Raw genomic sequence first — 20,982 nt, 5'->3', positions numbered from 1 at the left:
ACCCTGGGATCATGACCTGAGTTGAAGGCAGAGGCTTTAACCCACTAAGCCACCCAGGCGCCCTTCCCTTTTTCCCCTCATTAACTTAGATGTTCTTCCTCTGTTCTTCTCTGCTCACGCACTGCCTATTTCCTCCCTTCCTAGGAGTTGTGCAAATCCTATATTTACTTATTCCTTTCTCGTTGGCTCCCAAGTACACTGGAAGGACCACAGTCATGTTGTCATGTTGCTACGTGTCCAGGGCCTGGCTTTATACCTAGCATGTTGTAGGCACCAATCACGTCTCGGGGTGATGAAGTTATAGACCTCCTCCTTGAAAACATCGTATGGAGAACGATGTACAAGGTTTGGGTTGTGGTTGTCTCTGCTGGTATGCTCTCACTTGGAGTGGGGAGCAGAAATCCAACAGCATTTATATTCTACCACGAGAACTTGCATTTATTTGGCATCTTCTGTGTACAGGGAATTTTATCAGCATTATTTATATTTCTTTCTAACCTGCAAGGCCCATGTCCTATCACTTGGGGGAAAGGAGGTTCTGGAAGGCTCCAGTTTGGCCCTGCTCTTACTGGTTGAGTAAGCATTAGAAGCCACCTCCAGCTTTGCCCCTTCCAAGGAGCTCTCCTCCCTGCCATGGAAGGGGCTAAATTCTGTGTATCCTGAAGGTTTGGCTCAACACTACTTCCTTCTTCCAAATGCCCCGTGTGAGTTGTCTTTCTTAAACTCTCACAGCTTTTTATCTATAGCTGTCTAATGATGCCTGTTTTCTACCTCGGGTCACCAGGTTCTAATTCAGACCCCATTGCGTGGACTTCCCCATCCAGCCCAGTCTGGTTCCAGCCTATGCCTATGCTTGCCTCTTGAGTAACTCTCTTTGTGCTTTGGAGGCTTGCTGTACTGGTTTCTTTCTGTCCTTGCAGCGGGTCACAACTTTCTCATTTCTTGGACCCTCGAATGTGTGGTTCCCTCTCCTGACATTCTTTCCTCCACGGTTCTATTAAGCTATCTCCTCTGCCTCCCCTAAGACTCTCCTCCAATATTGCCACCTCCAAGAAGTCTTCTTTGATGCCCATACCCAAAAGAAGCCTCACAGTGCACTCCCCTCACCTATCTATCAGTATGTAAGGTCCTTGACGTGGTTTTCAGCATTATCACAACTGGCTGTGATTTCTGTGAGGCAGTTGACTTGCTTTTCTTTCTTTCTAACTCCGATATAAGCTTCATGAGGGTGGGGACTGTGTCTGTCCTGTGCATCAGTATATACCCAGCACCCAAGTAGATGGCCTAACACCATGCTTGGCTCACAGTAGGTGCTCAGTGGAATATTTGCTGAAAAACACTGGATCACATCACTTTTCTACTCCAAGTTCTCTAAGGGTTTGCCACTTACACTCAGAGTAAAAAAAAGCCTTACGGTGACCTACAAACCTCCTCCCCATATCCCCTTGAGTTGATGTCTCTGGGCTCCTCTGCCTTCTTCCCCTCACTTACTGCACACATCCTCATTGTTTCTCATACATGCCAAGCAAGCTTCTGCCTCAGGACCCTTGCATTGGCTGTGCCTTCCTCTAGAACCCTCTTTGCTTTGGATCGTCCTTCTCTCCTTTCAGGTCTTTGCTCAGATCTTGCTTTCTGAAGGAGACCTTCCTCTACCAATCTCTTTGGAATGTGAAACTTTCCCTTAGATGCCCACAGACACACTTACTGTCGCACATTCCTTCTGCCCCTTCTATGCTGTATTTATTGTCCATCTCCCCTTCCCCCCCACCAATAGTGTAAACTCCCATTAGGATGGGATCTTTATATATTTTCTTTCTGGATCTCGGACTGGACATCAACACATAGTAGGTGCTCAGTAAATGTGAAATGAATGGCTATCTTGCCTCGTCTGATCTGCCCCATTGTTCATTGCCCTTGGAGGAACAACAACTTTCATTGAGTCTCCCTTCAAAGAATGAGTGACTGTCACTGAGATGCTAAATATGGTCCCTTCTAACAGTGTACCAGACGAGCACTTGCAGGACTTTCAAGAGAAATACTACTGCAGTAACACTGCAAAACCTTAGCTTTTTGCGTTCTGCTGTCCTTGGTGAATCTGCGTAATTATTAATGAATCTATTAAAGAAATGATTAATGAATGGCTGTCTTGCCATCCTTTGTTCCCTGTCACTGCTGATGTTTCTCATGGCTTCCCCTCTGCAGACTCCCCTTTCTTTTCATGGTCGACCCTCTCTCGTCTAAGGAGCTGGCTTTAAAGGTGGGGCAGTTCTAGTAATCCTTGGGGTGTGTATCTAGACCTCTAGGTTTCTCTCTACTCTTAAGAGTGGAAACAAAAAAGCAATCAGAAGGAGCTGAAGAGAATGGATTTATGATGCGTTTTTCAACCCTATTCATCCAAAGCTGAATGTTGCTGTACAAGTGTTACCTTAATTAGTGTGGCTTCTTAAGAACGGCAGGTCCCAAGGTGTGGGATGGTGCCTGCTTCTTGCCAGCTGGGCTGTGTGATTCCGCCATATTAAACAGAGTAGTCTGAGTTTTTGTTTTTGTTTTAAGAAGCAGCCCCTCCTTTAAGGTTTTTTTGTTTTGTTTTGCTTTGTTTTTTTAAGGTTTTATTTATTTGACAGACAGAGATCACAAGTAGGCGGAGAGGCAGGCAGAGAGAGGGAAGCAGGCTCCCTGCTGAGCAGAGAGCCTGATGTGGGGCTCGATCCCAGGACCCTGGGACCATGACCTGAGCCGAAAGCAGAGACTTTAACCCACTGATCCTCCCAGGTGCCCCTCCTTTGAGTTTATCAAAGCTTTTAGTTTTGCAGAGATTGCAGGGTACTTTGTGCCCCCCCACATCCCCCCTGTGCCCCACCCCCACCCCAGGGCTTTGTTTCTGCTCTGCCCACACCTACTAGCTCTCTGCCACAGCAGGTACCAGCCTCTGCCTCACCTGCTGGTCTCCTCCTGCCCACAAGCTTCCTGGGCACATGGATAGTAGGGGTTCCAAAAAAGTTCATTGAAAAAACTAATGAATGAATATTATTTGCTCTCCCCTTTCCCTTCCATGATCAATTTGGTTTGCTAACTTTCATTTGACCCAAATGTGAACCACACTGGAGTTACTCTTCCTAGATAATTGGTAAAGATAAAAATGTCTCATTTCAACTTTTCAGGAAATTTAGAACCAAATCTTTGCAGAATCTGTACTCACCTAGTCACCCTGTGTTTTTGGTTTTTGTTTTGTTTTTTAAAAAATTACAGGCTTAGAAGGAGGCCTGATTAAGAAATCCCTTCTTTAGCTTATTGTATAAAGTATAAAACTAAAAGAAAAAAATTTAAGGATTAAAAAGCCATGAATTTCTGTCAATACTCACCTTTTGTTAGATATAATGCCTCTTAAGCCAGATAATTTCTAAATCCTGCTCCAGAATTTGCTTCTGTTCTGTCGCACTTAGACTGATCAATTTTCAGAAGTTGTAGGAGAGAAAATAAATTCTGTCTCCAAATGATGTTTATAATCTCAAATCTAAATTAAAACATGTCGATTCCACAGCAATAGTCACTATGGAAATAGAAACATATAGGCCTCGATTCTAAATCAAGAGAGTGTTTAGCTGGGTGGTATATATTTTCCATCATGTTTTTGAAAAATCTGTTACAGTGTATGCATTTTCAAAGGCTTAGATTTGATAAGCTTCTAAGAAATAGTACATGTGTGGGTCACATTAAAATGAAATGTACTTTGTACATGTTTGAGATGCGGTTCATAATGTCCTGCCCCTATCAGTGAAAATCCTGTTAAGGTACTAGACTAGACTTATGGAATTTTAAAAAATAAAACAAAAACCTGTTTGAAATAAATCCATGGAAGTCTCCAGAGCAAGCAGATATGACTATATATTATCTCCATTCAAATTCTTCTAAAATTCAAATGTTATATTAAGAATACTAACAAGTATAGAATGGATTTGAAAGAGTTTAAATAGAATTGCCACTCACATCTCAATTTACACCTAATTATCAAGCTTCATTTAGTTTTAGAAACTTTAAAAATATATTTGCTAGTTTAAAAAATTGTCAGCTTAAAAAAACCCCAAAGCTAATAATAGGAATCGTTTATTCTAAAGGTATATCGTATAAAAAAGACATTAAGCTTATTTAAAAGTTTTAAAACTTAAAAAAAGGTTTTCCCCTTCTATTCAGACGAATAAACAATATGCCTTCGTCCTTTCAAACTCTTTTCTAGTAATTAGTCAACGAATGGTACTTCAGCCGGATTCTGTGTGCCTACTACGTGCTAGGCAATGTTCTAAATTTGAATGCCACTTTTCAAATAATATAAAACAAACATATGCTGCGATCATTTTGCTTTAAATACCATAAGCCAAGCATATAACTCTTTTACATAAAATACATAATTATTCTTATTTTAAGATTACATAGTTCCTTTCTTTCAAGGAGCCCAAGTTTTTTATTTTATTTTTTTCTTTTTAGAGTTAAAACCACTATCTTCATGTTACCCTCCTACAGTTAGTGGAAACCAAGCGCGACCTACCTTTTCTTGCACCAGTCATGCCTCCCTAAAAATTAAAAATGGAAAGGAGTGATCGTTCCCTTGCCCAGTAATCTCTCCTCAATTGCAGAATGAGGGTGGCCTAGCCTCCCTCTCCCCACAAAAGGATCTGTCATCAATATTCAGTTCATCTTCCTTCACCCCCATCCCTCCTTCAGCAAGATGAGATCAGCATCTCTCCTTCTGCTGAAACTTGACCTCAGCCATCACCTGCTTCAATACCCTCTGCATCAGTACGACGTAATGAAATAGGTCAGACACTTTCTGTGTCTGCTCAGAACTTTAGCCGTTTGGACATCTTTTTAAGTGTGCAGCTTGTCTCTAATTAGCCAGAATTCTAAGATCCTTCTCTAGCAGCTGACACCTTAGAGTCGTGCCTCCAAACGTATTAGGGATAATGATGTGTGAAAGTCAGAAGTGTGAGAGTTCTTTTTTTCCCCCAGTTCTAATAGGGTTAACCGAGGCTTCAGTTTTCTTTTCTACTTTTTTTTTGCTCTATTTGACTTCACCCCATTTGCTAGAATACCCCTAGACTTAGAGAGTTGTGCCATTGGGGTGTTTTCTGGTACCGTACCAACTCATATACTTCCTTTTTTTGTTGTTGTTTTTTGAGGTGAAGAGACCAGCTGTTTAGGAGTCCTGCAGGTCCGCTATTAGTTGAAGTTCACAGTCTGCTTAACCAAGGATGGATCCAATGTTTTTTTCTGGAATTTTAAAAAGCTAATGTATCATTTAGAGCTCTTACCTGCAAGTTACATGCTGGCGGCTCAACTGACAAGGAATCGATCATTTCATATTGTAAGAAAGTCAGGAGTAGGAGCCTCTGGTCTTTCGCTGTGTGATTCTCTTCGATCGGCCCTCCCCTGTGTGAAATCTCCTTGGAGGCTGACGGAAAGATGCTGCAGGAGTCCCAGCCACACGGGAAGGCCAGATGATGTCCAAATAAACTATCTTCTGCCTCTTAGGAGGAGGAGACTATTTCCCAGAAACCCTCCTGGCTGACTTGCTGTCCTGTCTCATTGGTCAGAATTTTATCACAGAGTTCACTCCTACACCAGTCAATGGCAAGAAGAAGGCAAGGATTGGCATGACTGGCTTAGATAAATTGGAGTGTATCCCCTGAATGTAACCTGTTGGGACGGGACATCTTTCCTGAAGTACGTCACCTTGGAGAGATGAGATCTCTGAATAAAACTAAGTTGCAGGGGTGCCTGGGTGGCTCAGTGGGTTGAAGCCTCTGCCTTCAGCTCAGGTCATGATCCCAGGGTCCTGGGATCGAGCCCCGCATTGGCCTCTCTGCTCCGCGGCAGGGATCCTGCTTCCCTCTCTCTCTGCTTCCCTCTCAGCCTGCTTGTGATCTCTGTCTGTCAAATAAATAAATAAAATTAAAAAAAAACAAAACAAAACTAAGTTGCAGTCAAAAAGGGGGAAAGGGGGTCGGGGCACCTGGGTGGCTCAGTCTGTTAAGGGTCTGACTCTTAGTTTTGGTTCAGGTCATACTCTCAGTGTCCTGGGATTGAGTCCAGCTCAGGCTCCCTGCTCAGGGGGAAGTCTGCTTGTCTCCTTCTCCCTCTGCCCCTCCCCCTGCACTCACTCTCTTGCTCTCTCTCTCTGTCTCCCCACTGTCCCTTTCTGTCTCTCAAATAAATATTTTTAAAAAGTGAAAATAAGGGGACACGTGGGTGGCTCAGTGGGTTGAGCCTCTGCCTTTGACTCAGGTCATGGTCTCAGAGTCCTGGGATTGAGCCCCGCATTGGGCTCTCTGCCTGCCTCTCTGCCTACTTGTGATCTCTCTGTCAAATAAATAAATAAAACTTAAAAAAACAAATGAAAATGAGGGAAGCAGTGATAGGATGCTAGAAAGCCAGCCAACAATACCCACTACACCAAGATTTGGGAAAGAAGGTAAGAAAGAGCTTTACAGAGCCAGAGAGGCACTGTAGAAGCAAAGGATAATTTCCTTGGGTTAGCAAAGGAAGGTAGTGTGATATATATATATATATCTTTTGGATCATAGTTTTTTTTTTTTTTAATCCATCCCTTAACACAATGAAAACACTGGGTATAGATAGACATACTTAATGTTGGAAATTCCCACTTAGTACAGAAATAGAACTAGTCTTTTAGAAAAAATGAGCTTATACAATTCATTTGTTTTGTAAATTAGCAACTATAATTAACAACGGAAAGCACTGAATAACCTCCGTGTCCAAAGTTCAAAATATTACCAATGGAGATAATTAATTAGCTGAAGTCATCTGAAATACTTTTGTAATTTGTTTTCCTCTCCATTTGATTTGACATTTATATTAAACCCAGATTTTGAAAAAAAAATGTTTTTGATGCTACTTGGCATATCTCTGTACTACATTATGTGTTGCTGTAGAATTTACAAGATCAACATTTAGATGTCACCAGAGAGACATACATCCTTGTACTGTGATAGACATTATCAGGCACTCCCAAAGTAGCAGCAGCTATTTACATTGAACTTAAATAGACAACTATGGAAATGTCAAGAAGCATTACATTTTTAGAAGTTGGAAACATTGAGGAGAATTAGGCTTTTTGTTTTTAATTTGCATTCAAGTGACCAAAAAGTGTCTTCTGTGTGAGAATGATTCGTATGCGCAGAGCAAAGACCAAGGTGGCCAGCAGTCTCAGGCCGTGCCTCCCACACCTTTTAGTATATCATGAAATCAGGAGAGGGGTCGTTACTAGCATTTCCCCCTGTCTATGGTTTAATTTAGAAATGAACAGAAAGTATCAAACAGCATTGTGCACAGTAGGGGAAAGAGTGGGGTGGGTTCACTTCATTTGAACCTAATGTTTTTATTATGAACAATTTCAAACATATGCAGAAAGTAGAGTAGTAGAATAAACCTATGTATGCCCATCACCCAGATCCAACAATTATTAAGATTTGTGCCATGTCATCTTTTTTTTTTTTTTTTCTGATGTATTTTAAAGTAAATCCCAGGGCATTATTTCATTTCATTCCCATATGTCTTAGGATGTACTTAAAAAAAATTGCAGACCTCTTCTTACATTATCACAATGTAATTGTCACTAATCTTAATAAAATTAACAATTGTTTAATTTTATATAATATCCAGTCTTCAGAATATCAGAATATTCTACTTGATCTGAAGGATGCTTTTAAATTTTTAAAAAAATAAGTCTTTTTTTTAAATTTATTTTTAAGGTTTTATTTATTACAGAGAGAGAGAGAGAGAGTGAGCACAGGCAGACAGAGTAGCAGGCAGAGTCAGAGGGCAAAGCAGACTCCCCTCTGAGCAAGGAGCCCGATGTGGGACTCGATCCCAGGACGCTGTGATCATGACCTGAGCCGAAGGCAGCCACTTAACCAACTGAGCCACCCAGGTGTCCCAAAAAATAAATCTTTTTATAGTTTATTTAAAACCTGAAACTTGGGGCGCCTGGGTGGCTCAGTGGGTTAAAGCCTCTGCCTTCAGCTCAGGTCATGATCCCAGGGTCCTGGGATCAAGCCCTGCATCGGGCTCTCTGCTCAGCAGGGAGCCTGCTTCCTCCTCTCTCTCTGCCTGCTTCTCTGCCTACTTGTGATCTCTGTCAAATAAATAAATAAAATCTTAAAAAAAAATAAAACGTGAAACTTTTGTCTATGTGTCTGTATATCTGTGGTGAAATAGATTTCTTAATGTAGGTTATAATTAAAAATACTCTGGGAAGTCATTGCTGAGGACATTGACAAGTATTTGTTGGAAACTCAGGAACAAACTTTTCTTCTTGTAGAAGTTTCTTTAGATGCTTAAAGATCCTATAAGGTAAAAATTTCAGCAAGCAATTGCTTGTTTGCTCTAAGCAGAGCTATGGAAGTGCTCTGTTTTTGCTCTTTTCCCTAGCTGAAGTATGCATTTTCTTACTTTATGAATACCAGCCTTTCCTTCTAAAGATTTAGAAGGAATCTATTGATTTGACTATTTGTGGTACTTGACTACATAATTCAGACTCACGTTTAAGAGTCTCTCCTCAAGCAAATAATGGATTTAGATCCTTGTTCTCTACTAAAAAAAAAAAGCATTATGTGGGGTATATGGTGATGTTTAGTTACATGATATAAAGTCCATTCTTCTTCAGGTCGACAAATTAGGGAATAGCATGGAACAGTCTTCTCAACAACCATGTTCTCAAAGGTCCACTGAAATAGCTGCATTCTGCCTTTCCAGCCTCAAGACCTTAGCATATGCCATTTCATTTGTCAAGAAGAATTAACTTCTTGGGCCACCTGGGTGGCTCACTCGGTTAGGCTTCTGCCTGCAGCTCTGGTCATGATCCCAGAGTCCTGGGATCGAGCCCCGCATCAGACTCTCTGCTCAACAGGGGGTCTGTTTCTCTCTCTCCCACTACCCCTGCTTGTGTTCCCTCTCTCACTATTTCTTTCTCTCTGACAAAGAAATAAATAAAAATCTTAAAAAAAAATTAATTTCTTTACTCATTACTGCTTCTCCTGCTTTTTTCTTTTCTTCCTTTAAATCTCCATCTCCCCTTCCCTAGCAAAGCCGTCTCTGACCTTAAGTCCTATTCCGCCATTATGTGGTTAACCCACCTTGGACCGCTCCTTTCTAGAACTTTCTAGTGTTATAATTTTATGTTTCTCTGTCGGGGCAGTTCATCTAGTATCTCTTTACTTGCCTCATCTGTGAGCTTCACCAGTGGGGACTTTACGTGCTTATCCTTGTAGCATTAGCACCTAAAGCAGTTGAACTCAACAGCAGTTTGATGAATGAATGATGTGCTGAATGATGAACTGAATGCTCTCGCCCTAAGGCAGTTAAATATTCAGGCTGAAAACATCTTTATGGTTGAGCATCCTTGTCTTTTTTCTGACTTAAGAGTTTTCCTGGAGTTTCAAAGAAGTGGGGCATGGGCAATGGATTAGGTGCCGAAGTCCGTCTGTGTTGCTCTTTTAAAACGTCTAAACTCATATGATGATACTAGCCAGACAACTTCTATAAATTAGGAGAGGGGCTTATAGATAATGACTGTTTAGGAAAGCTGTAAGAGAATGTAATGATTTAAGATACATTTGAAAATGTGTAAGGTCAGTCCTGGTTATTGAGAAGTTTCCCGTTGTTCTCAAAGCTATGAATTACATTAGAACATGGGTGAATGGTGTGGAGAGGCATTAGATAAAACCCATGAGACTTAGGCTGGCCCGCAAGACTGGTCACTGTTCACGCCAGGCAGCCTCTCTAGTTTCCATTTCCGCCACTTGTTGCTTCAGTCTTCGTGCTCCAACAATACAGGCCATTTGTTCTTCAGATACGCCTCTTTCATGCTTTCTTGCTGTTGGCTCTTTTCCGAACACAACCCTATTGCAATCTCTCCGTTAATTTCCTTATACTTTAAAATATATTTTCGGGGCGCCTGGGTGGCTCAGTGGGTTGGAGCCTCTGCCTTTCGCTCAGGTCATGATCCTAGGGTCCTGGGATCGAGCCCCGCATCGGGCTCTCTGCTTGGCGGGGAGCCTGCTTCCTCCTCTCTCTCTCTCTGCCTGCCTCTCTCCCTACTTGTGATCTCTCTCTGTCAAATAAATAAATAAAATCTTTAAAAAAAATATATATATTTTCACATGAATTACCTGTGAAATATTGAAGTGTGACCTATAAGATAAGGTACCCTTTGATGGTGGACTTGCTTCTGTACCCTTGGGCATACACATGCATTTTATCTCCTTGTGCAGTATGTAGTAGTAACTCTGTGCTCTTTTTTTTTTTTTTTTTTTAAAGATTTTATTTATTTGACAGAGATCCCAAGTAGGCAGAGAGGCAGGCTCCCCGCTGGGCAGAAAACCCGATGTGGGCCTCAATCCCAGGACCCTGGAATTACGATCCGAGTTGAAGGCAGAGGCTTTAACCCACTGAGCCACCCAGGCGCCCCTCTGTGTGCTCTTTAAAAAAAAAAAAAATTTTTTTTAAATTAAAATTATTAAGAGAGTGGGAGAGGGAGAGAAAGCACAAGCAGGAGGAAGGTACAGAGGGAGAGAGAGAGGCAAGCCCCTTGCCCAGCAGGGAGCCCAACTCAGTCCCCAATCCCAGGACCCTGGGATCATGACCTGAGCTGAAGGCAGACACTTAACTGACTGAGCCACCCAGGTGCCGGGATGCTCCTATTTTTAATAGAAATGATATATTGAATAATTCTGCATTTTGCCTGTTTCACTTAATGTGTCTCTAAGAGGACTATGTACTATTATATGTAGATTTATCTCATGCTGGTTAACTAGTGTGTGTTATTGTATGAATAGATAGTGGGGTTTTTATCCATTTCTCTACAAGGATATGCACATTGTTCCTAATTCTTTTAATATTATAAACAAGGCTTCAGTAAGCATTCTTCTCTATGCCTCACTGCCCAGCTGTGTGAATGTTTCTCTAGAATATAAATGGAAACGTTGGGCCATAGGGTGTGTGAATTGGGGGGATTAATAGATACTGTGAAATTGTCCTGCAATGTAGCTACCCCAACTATGCTCCTCCCAGCAGCATACAACAGGACATTTCCCCCTTCTCTTTACCAGCCCTTAATCATATTAAACTTTGTTAATTTTTTTCTTCCTGATTTCCCGATCCTTGTTATTATTTCCTGAGTATTTCTACCCGGTTTCGCTGATTGTTTTTGAGATTTAACTTTGTTTCTTACCTGAGTGACTCTGTCTTGCTTCTTGCTGCCCTTCCTGGTTGCTTCTTGTTTGGGTCCTGGTTCACTGCTTTGGCTCCTCTGCTCTCACGTCTGGGGACTCTTTGTTGGGTTTTCCTCCTGTTTTTTTGTTTGTTTTTGTTTTTAATAGATTTTTATTTATTTGACAGAAAGAGAAATCACAAGTAGGCAGAAAGGCAGGCAGAGAGAGGGGGGAACAGGCTTCCTGCTGAGCAGGGAGCCCCATGCAGGGCTCTATCCGAGAACCTGAGATCATGACCTGAGCCGAAAGCAGAGGCTTAACCCACTGAGCCACCCAGGTGCCCCTAAGCTTATCTTCCTTCTGTTTTTTTGAGCAGAACTGTATAGATATTAACTTCTTTCTCTTTTAATATATTCAAAATGTATTCCTCAAGTGCCTGGTGGCAGCCAGCCACCATAGGGGCCAATGGTGCGGTGATGACAAGACAGACTCTGCCATCATGGAGCTTGCATTTCAGTGGGAGAAATAGATAACATAGCAATAAATGGTTACATAGTACAATGTCATGTACTATGAAGACAACTCAAGTAAGATGGGGTAGAACTTAAGAGGCATAAGGAAGAGGGTGTGTTATTTTAAAGAAGGTGATTAGGGAAGTCACAGGAGCCAGAGGCCTGCATGAAATGAGGGTGAGAAGAGACTTCCAAGGAGATGCCTTAGCAAGTGCAAAAGCATGGAGGTAACAGGGAGGAATGGGAAGAAAACTGGCGTGGCTGGAGCTCAGAGGTCAAGGGGCAGAGTATTAGGAACTGATGTTGAAAAGGCAGCCAAGATCCAGATTGTGAAGGACTTTGGTGGCCATGATAAGGATGATTATATTTCCAGGTTAATGGGAAGCCTTGGAGGTTTGTGGGCAGGAGAGAATCATTTAGATTATTCTAGTTGCTCTCGAATGAAAAGAAGGACATGCGTCAAGAGGTTACTGCCATTGTCCAGGCAAGGGTATCCAGGTTGATTGAGGTGGTGAGGAATAGGTGTGGGATATATTTTGAAGGTGGAGCCAGAATGACTTGTTGGTTGGGGGAAGAGTTGGGTGATGCCAAGGTTTTGACCTGCACTCCTAGAGTCATGGTCTTTACAAAGATAGAAGAGACTGGGCGGAGTATGCTTGAAGAAAGAAATCCAGAGTTCCATTTTGGACATGTTAAATTTGAGGTGCTGATTAGATATCCAAGTGTTGAGTGGGCATTCAGCTCAAGGGAAAAATCAGAGCTGAGAATATATGTTTGGGAGTTGTCGCCTTCAGGGATCATACTTAATACCATGAACTGCCTGATATTAATGAGGGAAGAGCTGGAGAGAGGAATAGGATCAAAGACTGAACCAAGGGCGACCCAGTGTTGTCAGGGACCTAGGAAGAGGAGCCTATAGTCAGGAATGGTCAGGGCTCTGGAAACCAAGTGAAGAACCGTTTGAAGAGTGAGGGCAGGGCGCTTGGGTGGCTCAGTCTGTTAAGGGACTGCTTTCAGCTCAGGTCATGATCCCAGGGTCCTGGGATTGAGCCTCACAGTGGGCTCCCTACTCACTGTGGGGGGGGCGTCTGCTTCTTCTGCTCCCCCTGCATGTGCTTTCCTGCTCTCTCCCTGTCAAGTAAATAAATAAAATCTTATTAAAAAAAGGAAAAGTACATTACAGACAAATACTACTAATCATCAAATTATAGATGGCGAAATGGAAGCAGTGTGACATTAGTGACTGTCAGAGTCCCATCAGGGAATCCATTCCTATACCTGGGCACTCAGATGCTCATTGTGTCAGATGCTACCAAAAGATGGAGGAAGATGCATGCTTAGAGCAAGCATTGGACGTAGTATGATAGACGCGTTGGTGACCTGGACTGGAGTAGTCTCCGTGGAGGCAGTTGGAGAGAGAATTGGAGGTGAGGAAGGGATTTGTGTACACGAGGGGCGTACACTCACATACTGCTACAGCCAGAGAACTGTCGGTCTCGCCTCTCTGGGATCTTGAAGTTGAAAGTCTCTTGGTTAATTTCTAGTCCTCTATTAGAGATACTTAAAATGTAGCCCTGGTTTCTTTCTCTCACCGAAACTCCTTACCTTTCCATGCTGTCCCTCCCCTGTCCCAGGCTGTGATAGATGCCCTCCCTTCCTCTTTCTACAACATTTTATTTTGTAGGTATGGCTGACGACCCAAATACAAGAGCCCTTCAGAGGCAGCCACATCCTTTAGCTCCTAATCCCTGGTCCCTTCCGGGTCTCAGGAGTAAATATTTGTTGAATGGTACCTGACTTCCAATTCAATTCTACAAGGGAGCTGAGGGAGAAGGACGCTTTGCTGTAGTTAGAGGGGAGCCTGAATTTGATGTGCACGTAGGAGAGTAAATGAAGAAAATAAATTCTACCAAATGAGAAAAACTACCTAATTTATGCAGAAATAGCACTAATTCTCATGACATGTGTATTGCCAGTGAGAGCAGAGCAGAACACTTCAAGGACCTGGTTGTGTGTGCGTGTGTGTGTGTGTGTTTTAAGTTAGTTTTGAATGAAGGTTGATACAAAGATCTGCTCAGAGCCTCTACCAGTGAGTGACAATGATGTTAATTCCATTTTGGACCCAGGCTATTAAGTTTATGAAGTTAAAATACATGCTTTGTGAAAGCAGTGTTTCCTCTCAACCTAATTTTAACTGGTAATTGCTTCTCTCTGGTTCCTCTGGAGAACCTGTTGGCGTGGCCCTGGAAGCAGGGGAGAAGCAGAAACTGTGACTGCTGAGTGCCCAGGTGTAGGAGTGGATCCCCTGATGGGACTTTGACAGTCACTAATGTCACACTGCTTCCATTTCGCCATCTATAATTTGATGATTAATAGTATTTGTCTGTAATGTACTTTTCCCATAAAACATGCTTTGTTATCACCAAGTAGTAACATGGCCTCCAATGATTAGCAGGGTCCTCTGAGGAAAAACCAACCTTTGATTTCAGTATCCCACTTCTTTTTAATCTTGTACTGTAAGAAAGCCAATGCCAAATTATTTCATCTGGCTAGCAGCCTGATGCTGTTTCATCTTTAATTAATGTTCTCATCAAATGTGCTTTAATTAAGTCTGGTCAAAATGCAAGTCTTCATTTTAATATTCATTGAAAACTATTTATTGAGCATCTAATATCTCCTAGCCGTTGTGCTTGGACTTGGGAGTTTTAAATGAATATACATCTTAATACAATTCTGAAGACAAAACAATATTCTACTCGGCTCTTGTATATTTTTTAAAGACTTTATTTATTTATTTGAGAGAGAGAGAAATAATGAGAAAGAGACCATGAGCCTCTACTTGGCTCTTGTAAACTTTCATTTAACTTCTGAAGTGTTCTGTTGGGAGTGAAGTATGAAAATGTCAATTAACTACTTAACCTTAAAAATTTTCCCCAAATCCAGTAAATTATAGTCTTTGTTATTAAATATGAGAATGGATTTTTTAAAAATGCTTTTAGGGGTGCCTGGATGGCTCAGTTGGTTAAGATCTGACTTTGGCTCAGGTCAAGATCTCAGGGTCCTGGGATTGAGTGGGGAGTCTGCTTGTCTCTCTTCCCCCTCCTTCTCATGTGTGCAGACTCTAAAATAATCTAAAAAAATGCTTATAAAGTTTCTGATTCAGGGAGGTGCTAGTGTTCGTGGTTTAAAGCTGCTCAGTAAAATAGAGCAAGTTTCATATGCAATTAGAATTTTCTAGTAGCTACTTTTAAAAAAGTAGAAACAAGTGAAATTAATAATATATTTAATTTTTCTGGAACACTGAAAAGAAATAAAAATAAATCTACCTGGGGTGCTTGGGTGGCTCAGTTGTTTAAGCATCTTTTTTCAGCTGGGGTCATGGTCCCAGGGACCTTGGATTGAGCCTCGCATCAGGCTCCCTGCTTAACAGGAAGTCTGCCTCTCCCTCTCCATCAGCTACTCATGATCTCTCTCACTCTCTGTCAAATAAATAAATAAAATCCTTAAAACATTAAAAAAAATTTAATTCAGTATATTGAAAATATCATTTCAATATAGGATCAGTACAGAAATTAAGAAGCTACCTTCTTTTGTTCCTACTGTTTTTAAAATCCAATGTATATTTTACCCTTGTAGCATATCTCCATTTGGAAGATATGGAAATACTTGATCTCTATTTAGATTCCATAAAACTTAGTTCTAAGAGTACATTCACATACCCAGCTTGTTCCAAACATACTTAAAACTTTTTCCAGCAATTGAAATTAGATAAAAATTAAGTTTCTCAGTTAAGCCAGCTCCAATTTTAAGTGCTCTGTAGCCACATAGGCTGGTAGCTGCCATATTTAGGCAGTGGGGATAAAGAACATTTCCACCATCAGAAAAACAGATCTCCTTCAATGCACTGGAGTGGCAGTTAGTAGCAGACCTGGAACCTAGACCCTTGTTTGTAAGGAGTTTCATAGGTTTTAAATGATCTGGAAAACCGACCTTTCCAAAGACAGGTGGTCAAATGAATTGGGATGCTTGGGGTATAATGCATTCACTGTTGACGGAGAAGTTTTCCAGGAGGAATGAACCTGCTTACATATGCTTGATGGTCACACATAATGAGACTGAAATCAAAGAGATTACATTATGGAATTATTCAGGTTATGTTTAGTGAGGAATTTGTAAATTGTGGCAACATATACATAAAATTTACCATTTCAGCCTTTAAGTGTACATTTCAGTGGCATTTAGCACACCCATATGGCTCTAAAACCCATCATCACCAGCCATCTCTGGAACTTGCTCATCTTCCGAAACTAAAACTCTGCTCGTTAAACTCTTAACTCTGTAGCCCCTGGCAGCCACCATTCTACTGTATGTCTCCATGAATTTGATTACTTCAGGTGCCTCCTATAAGTGGAATCATAAGTACTTATTCTTTTCTGCGTGCGTTAATTCAGTTAGCATAATGTCTTCAAGGTTCATCCTTGTTGTAGTTATGTGTCAGAGTTTCCTCTTTAAGGCTGGATAAGATTTCATTGTTTGGGGGCACCTGGGTGGCTCAGTGGGTTAAAGCCTCTGCCTTCAGCTCAGATCATGAGCTCGGGGTCCTGGGATTGAGTCCCATGTCGGGCTCTCTGCTCAGTGGGGAGCCTGCTTCCCCCTCTCTCTTTCTGCCTCCCTCTCTGCCTACTTGTGATCTCTGTCAAATAAATAATTTCTTTAAAAAAATCTCTAAAAAAAAAGATTTCATTGTTTGTATATACCCCATTTTTTATTGGGATAAAATTGACATATAACTTTGTGTAAGTTTAATGTGTATAATCTGTTGCTCTGATATATTTATATAGTGTAATATAATTACCATCATAGCGTTAATATCTCTATCACATTACATAATTATCATTTATTTTTCCTGTGAGAACATTTAAGATGTAGTCTCTTAATGGTTTTTAAGATTTTAAAAATTTGTCAGAGTACACAAGTGAGAGTGGCAGGCACAGGGAGAAGCAGGCTCCCTGATGAGCAGGGACCATGATATGGGGCTTGATCGGGGACCCTGGGATCATGACCTGAGCTGAAGATAGATGCTTAACCGACTGAGCCACCCAGGTGCCCCCTTTTAGCAGTTTTGAAGCACAGTATGTATATGCAGTATTGTGTTTACACATAGTAAATGCAGTATTGTTGACTACAATCACCATGGTGTGTATTAGATCCCCGGAACTTATCTTTCAGTTGAAGTTTGTAGTCTTTAACAATATCTCCCACTCCCCACCTCCTGCACCGCTATCATTTTTAGGAGCTTGCCTTTTTTAGACATGGTGTCATACAATATTTGTCTTTCACTTACCTCACTGAGCATAATGCCCTCAAAGCCCATCTATGTTGTCGCAAACAAAAGGATTTCCTTCTTTCTTAGGGCTGAATAATATTTAATTGTATTTATGAATGTATTCATATATATACATATGTACTTATGTATACACGTGTATGTGTGTATGTATATATATACATTTTCTTTCTCTCTTTTTTTTTTAAGATTTTATTTATTTATTTGACAGACAGAGATCACAATTAGGCAGAGAGAGAGGAGGAAGCAGGCTCCCCACAGAGCAGAAAGCCCGTTGCGGGGCTCGATCCCAGGACCCTGGGATCATGACCTGAACCGAAGGCAGAGGCTTAACCCACTGAGCTACTCAGGTGCCCCTATTGCTTGTCTTCTTGATGATAGCCTAACAGGTGTGAGGTAATACCTCACTGCAGGTTAGATTTGCATTTTCCTTTTGATCAGTGATGTTAAGCACTTCTTCATGCACCTGTTGGCCATATGGATGTCTTCTTTGGGAAAACGTTTATTTAATTCCTCTGCCCATTCTTAAGTCGGATTGCTTTGTTGTTGCTGCTGTTACTGTTATTCAGCCGTATGAATTCTTTATATATTGTGGAGATTAACCCCTTAACCAGTACATGGTTTGCAAATATTTTCTCCCATTCTGTGTGTTGCCTTTTCATGTTGTTGATCATTTCTGTTGCTATGCAGAAGCTTTTTAGTTTGATGTGGCCCTACATGTTGATTTTTGCTTTTGTTTGTTTTGCTTTCGGTGTTCTATCTAAAAAAATTGTTGCCAAGATGTGAGCTTTTTCTCTCTGTTTTATTCTACTTTTACCATGTCCAGTCTTAAATTTAACCCTTTAAAGGCTTACTCCATTTTGAGTAAATTTTCCTGGGGGTGTACGAGCGAGGTCCAATTTCATTTCTCTGCATATGGTTATTCAGTTTTCCCAGCACCATTTGTTGAAGAGACTTTCCTTTCCTTATTGAGTTTTCTTGGTTCCATTGTCAAATATTAGCTGACCATAAATTTGGGGGTTTATTGCTAGGCTGTTGAATCTGTCCTGTTGGTCAATATGTCTGTTTTATACCAATACCATACTGTTTTAATTACTTAGGTTTGTAGTATAGTCTGAAATCAGGAAGTATGATACCTCTTTGGCTTTGTTCTTAGGATTGCTTCAGCTATTCATGGACTTTGTGGTTTCATTTAAATTTTAGGATTGTTTATTCTAGTTCTCAGAAAAATGACATTGGAATTTTGAAAGAGATTACTTTGAATCTGTAGATGGCTTGGGGTACTTTGGACTTTGTAACAATATTAGTTCTTCAAAACCACGAACATGGAATATCTTTCCATTTTTTGTGACTTCAATTTCTTCCATCAGTGTCTTGCAGTATTTATTGTTCAAATCTTTCATTTCTTTGGTTAAATTTATTCTTGTTTGATTATTTTTGATGCTTTTGTGAATAGGATAATTTTTTATTTCTTTTTTAGATATGTCATCGTTACTGTGTAGAAGTGCAACTGATTTCTGTATTTTGATTTAATATCCTGCAGCTTCACTGAATTGATTTAGTTTTTTGGTTTTTTTGGCTGAGTCTTTAGGATTTTCTCCATGTAAGATCATGTCATCTACAAATAATGACACTTTTACATCTTCTTTTCTGATTGCGATACCTTCTGTTTCTTTCTCTTCCCTACTTGCTCTAGCTAGGATTTCTGAGAGTGGGCATCCTTGTCTTATTCATGTTCTTAGAGGAAAAGCTTTCAATCTTTGTCGTCAAGTATGATATTAGCTGTGGGTTTGTCGTGTTTGGCCTTTATTATGCTGAGTATGTTCTTCTATACCCAATTTGTTGAGTGTTTTTATCATGAAAGGATGTTTTATTTTGTAAAATGCCTTCTCTGCATTTAGTGAGATGATAATATGGTTTGTCTTTCATTCTGTTAATGTGGTATATCACATTTATTGATTCATGTGTATTGAACTGTACTTTCCGGCCAGGGATAAATTGCATTTTTTTTCCATGCTGTATGATAACTTTCCTGTGTTGTTGTATTTGGTTTTCTGATATTTTGTTGAGAATTTTTATATCTGTATTCATCAGGGATAGTGGTCTGTATCTTTATCTGGCTTTGATATCAGGGTAATTCTGGCCTTATAAAATAAATTTGGGAGAGTTCCCTTCTCTTAGATTTTTGAGAAGAGTTGGAGGAGGATTGATGTTAATTTTTTTTTTTTAAATATTTTATTTATTTGACAGAGAGAAATCACAACTAGGCAGAGAGTCAGGCAGAGAGAGAGGAGGAAGCAGGCTCCCTGCAGAGCAGAGAGCCCAATGTGGGGCTTGATCCCAGGACCCTGAGATCATGACCTGAGCCGAAGGCAGAGGCTTTAACCCACTGAGCCACCCAGGCGCCCCTGATGTTAATTATTTTTTAACATGTGGTAGAATTCATCAGTGAAAAGATTTTAGAATAATGATTTAATTTCCTTAGCAATTACTGATTAAGATTTTCTATTTCTTTGTGATTCAGTCTTGGTAGGTTATATGTTTCTAGGAATTTATCCATTTATTCTAGTTTTATTGAATTTATTGATGTGTAATTGTTCATAGTAATCTCTTATATATTTCTGTAGTTATCAGTTATAATGTCTCCTCTTTAATTTCTGATTTTGAGTCTTCTCTCTTTTGTGTTCGTTAGCCAACATTTTGTCTATTTCATTTATCTGTTTTTAAAAAGTGCTTATTTTCATTGATCTTTTCTATTTTTTTCTCATCTCTAATTTATTTCTGTTCTAATCTTTGTTATTTCCTTCCTTCTGCTGACTTTGAGCTTAGTTTGTTTTCTTTCTAGTTCTTGAGGTTAGATTGTTTACTTGAGATCTTTCTACTAATAGATGCACTCATCACTATAAATACCCCCTTAAGAACTGCTGTTGCCGTTTCCCATAGGCTTGGCTGTGTTGTATTTCTGTTTTCCTTTTTTAGAGATCTTTTTAAATTTGCCCTTTGACTTCTTCTTTGGCACACTGACTGGCCAGGAGTGTGTTGTTCAGTTTCCATGTGACTGTAAATTGTCTAGCTTTTTCTTACTGATTTCTAGTTTTGTCCCATTGTGGTCAGGAAAGATGCTTGATGTGACTTTCAGTCTTCTTAAGTTTTTTAAGACTTGTTTTGTGGCCTATCCTGTGATCTATCCTGGAGAATATTCAGTGTGCCCTTGAGAAGAATGTGGATTCTGCTGCTGTTTGCTAGAATGTTCTATAAATGTCTGTTAGATCTGTCTGGTCTAATGTATGATTCAAGTGCAAGGTTTCCTTGCTAATTTTCTGCCTGGATGATCTGTCCATTAGTGAAAGTGGAGTGTTGAAGTTCTTATTATTATTGTATTGTTGTCTGTTTCTCTCTTCAGATCAGTTATTGTGTGCTTAACATAGGTAGGTCCTGTGATGTTGGGTGCATATATATTTATGTGATATATTTTTTTGATGAATTGACCCTTTATTATATAATGACCTTTTTGTCTTTTGGTACTATTTTTGGTGTCATCTATTTTGACTGATGGAAGAATAGCTACCTCCACTTTCTTTTGTAAACAAAAGGACATTTTGTTGTTGTGAACATTCATGTAAAAAATTATCTGCTGAAATAGGTTTTCATTCTTTTTTTAAAAAATATTTTATTTATTTATTTGACAGAGAGACAGAGATCACAAGTAGGCAGAGAGCCAGGCAGAGAGAGAGGGCGAAGCAGGCTCCCCACTGAGCAGAGAGCCAGATGCAGGGCTCCATCCCAGGACCCTGAGACCATGACCTGAGCTGAAGGCAGAGGCTTAACCCCCTGAGCTACCCAGGCACCCCGGTTTCATTCTTTATTACAAATCTATCCATTAAATTTAGACAATGTCCAA

Source organism: Meles meles, chromosome 20 (genome assembly GCF_922984935.1).
Source record: "Meles meles chromosome 20, mMelMel3.1 paternal haplotype, whole genome shotgun sequence".
Lineage (NCBI taxonomy): Eukaryota > Metazoa > Chordata > Mammalia > Carnivora > Mustelidae > Meles > Meles meles.
The sequence above is the reverse complement of the archived record's forward strand: the minus strand, read 5'-3'. Positions refer to the sequence as shown.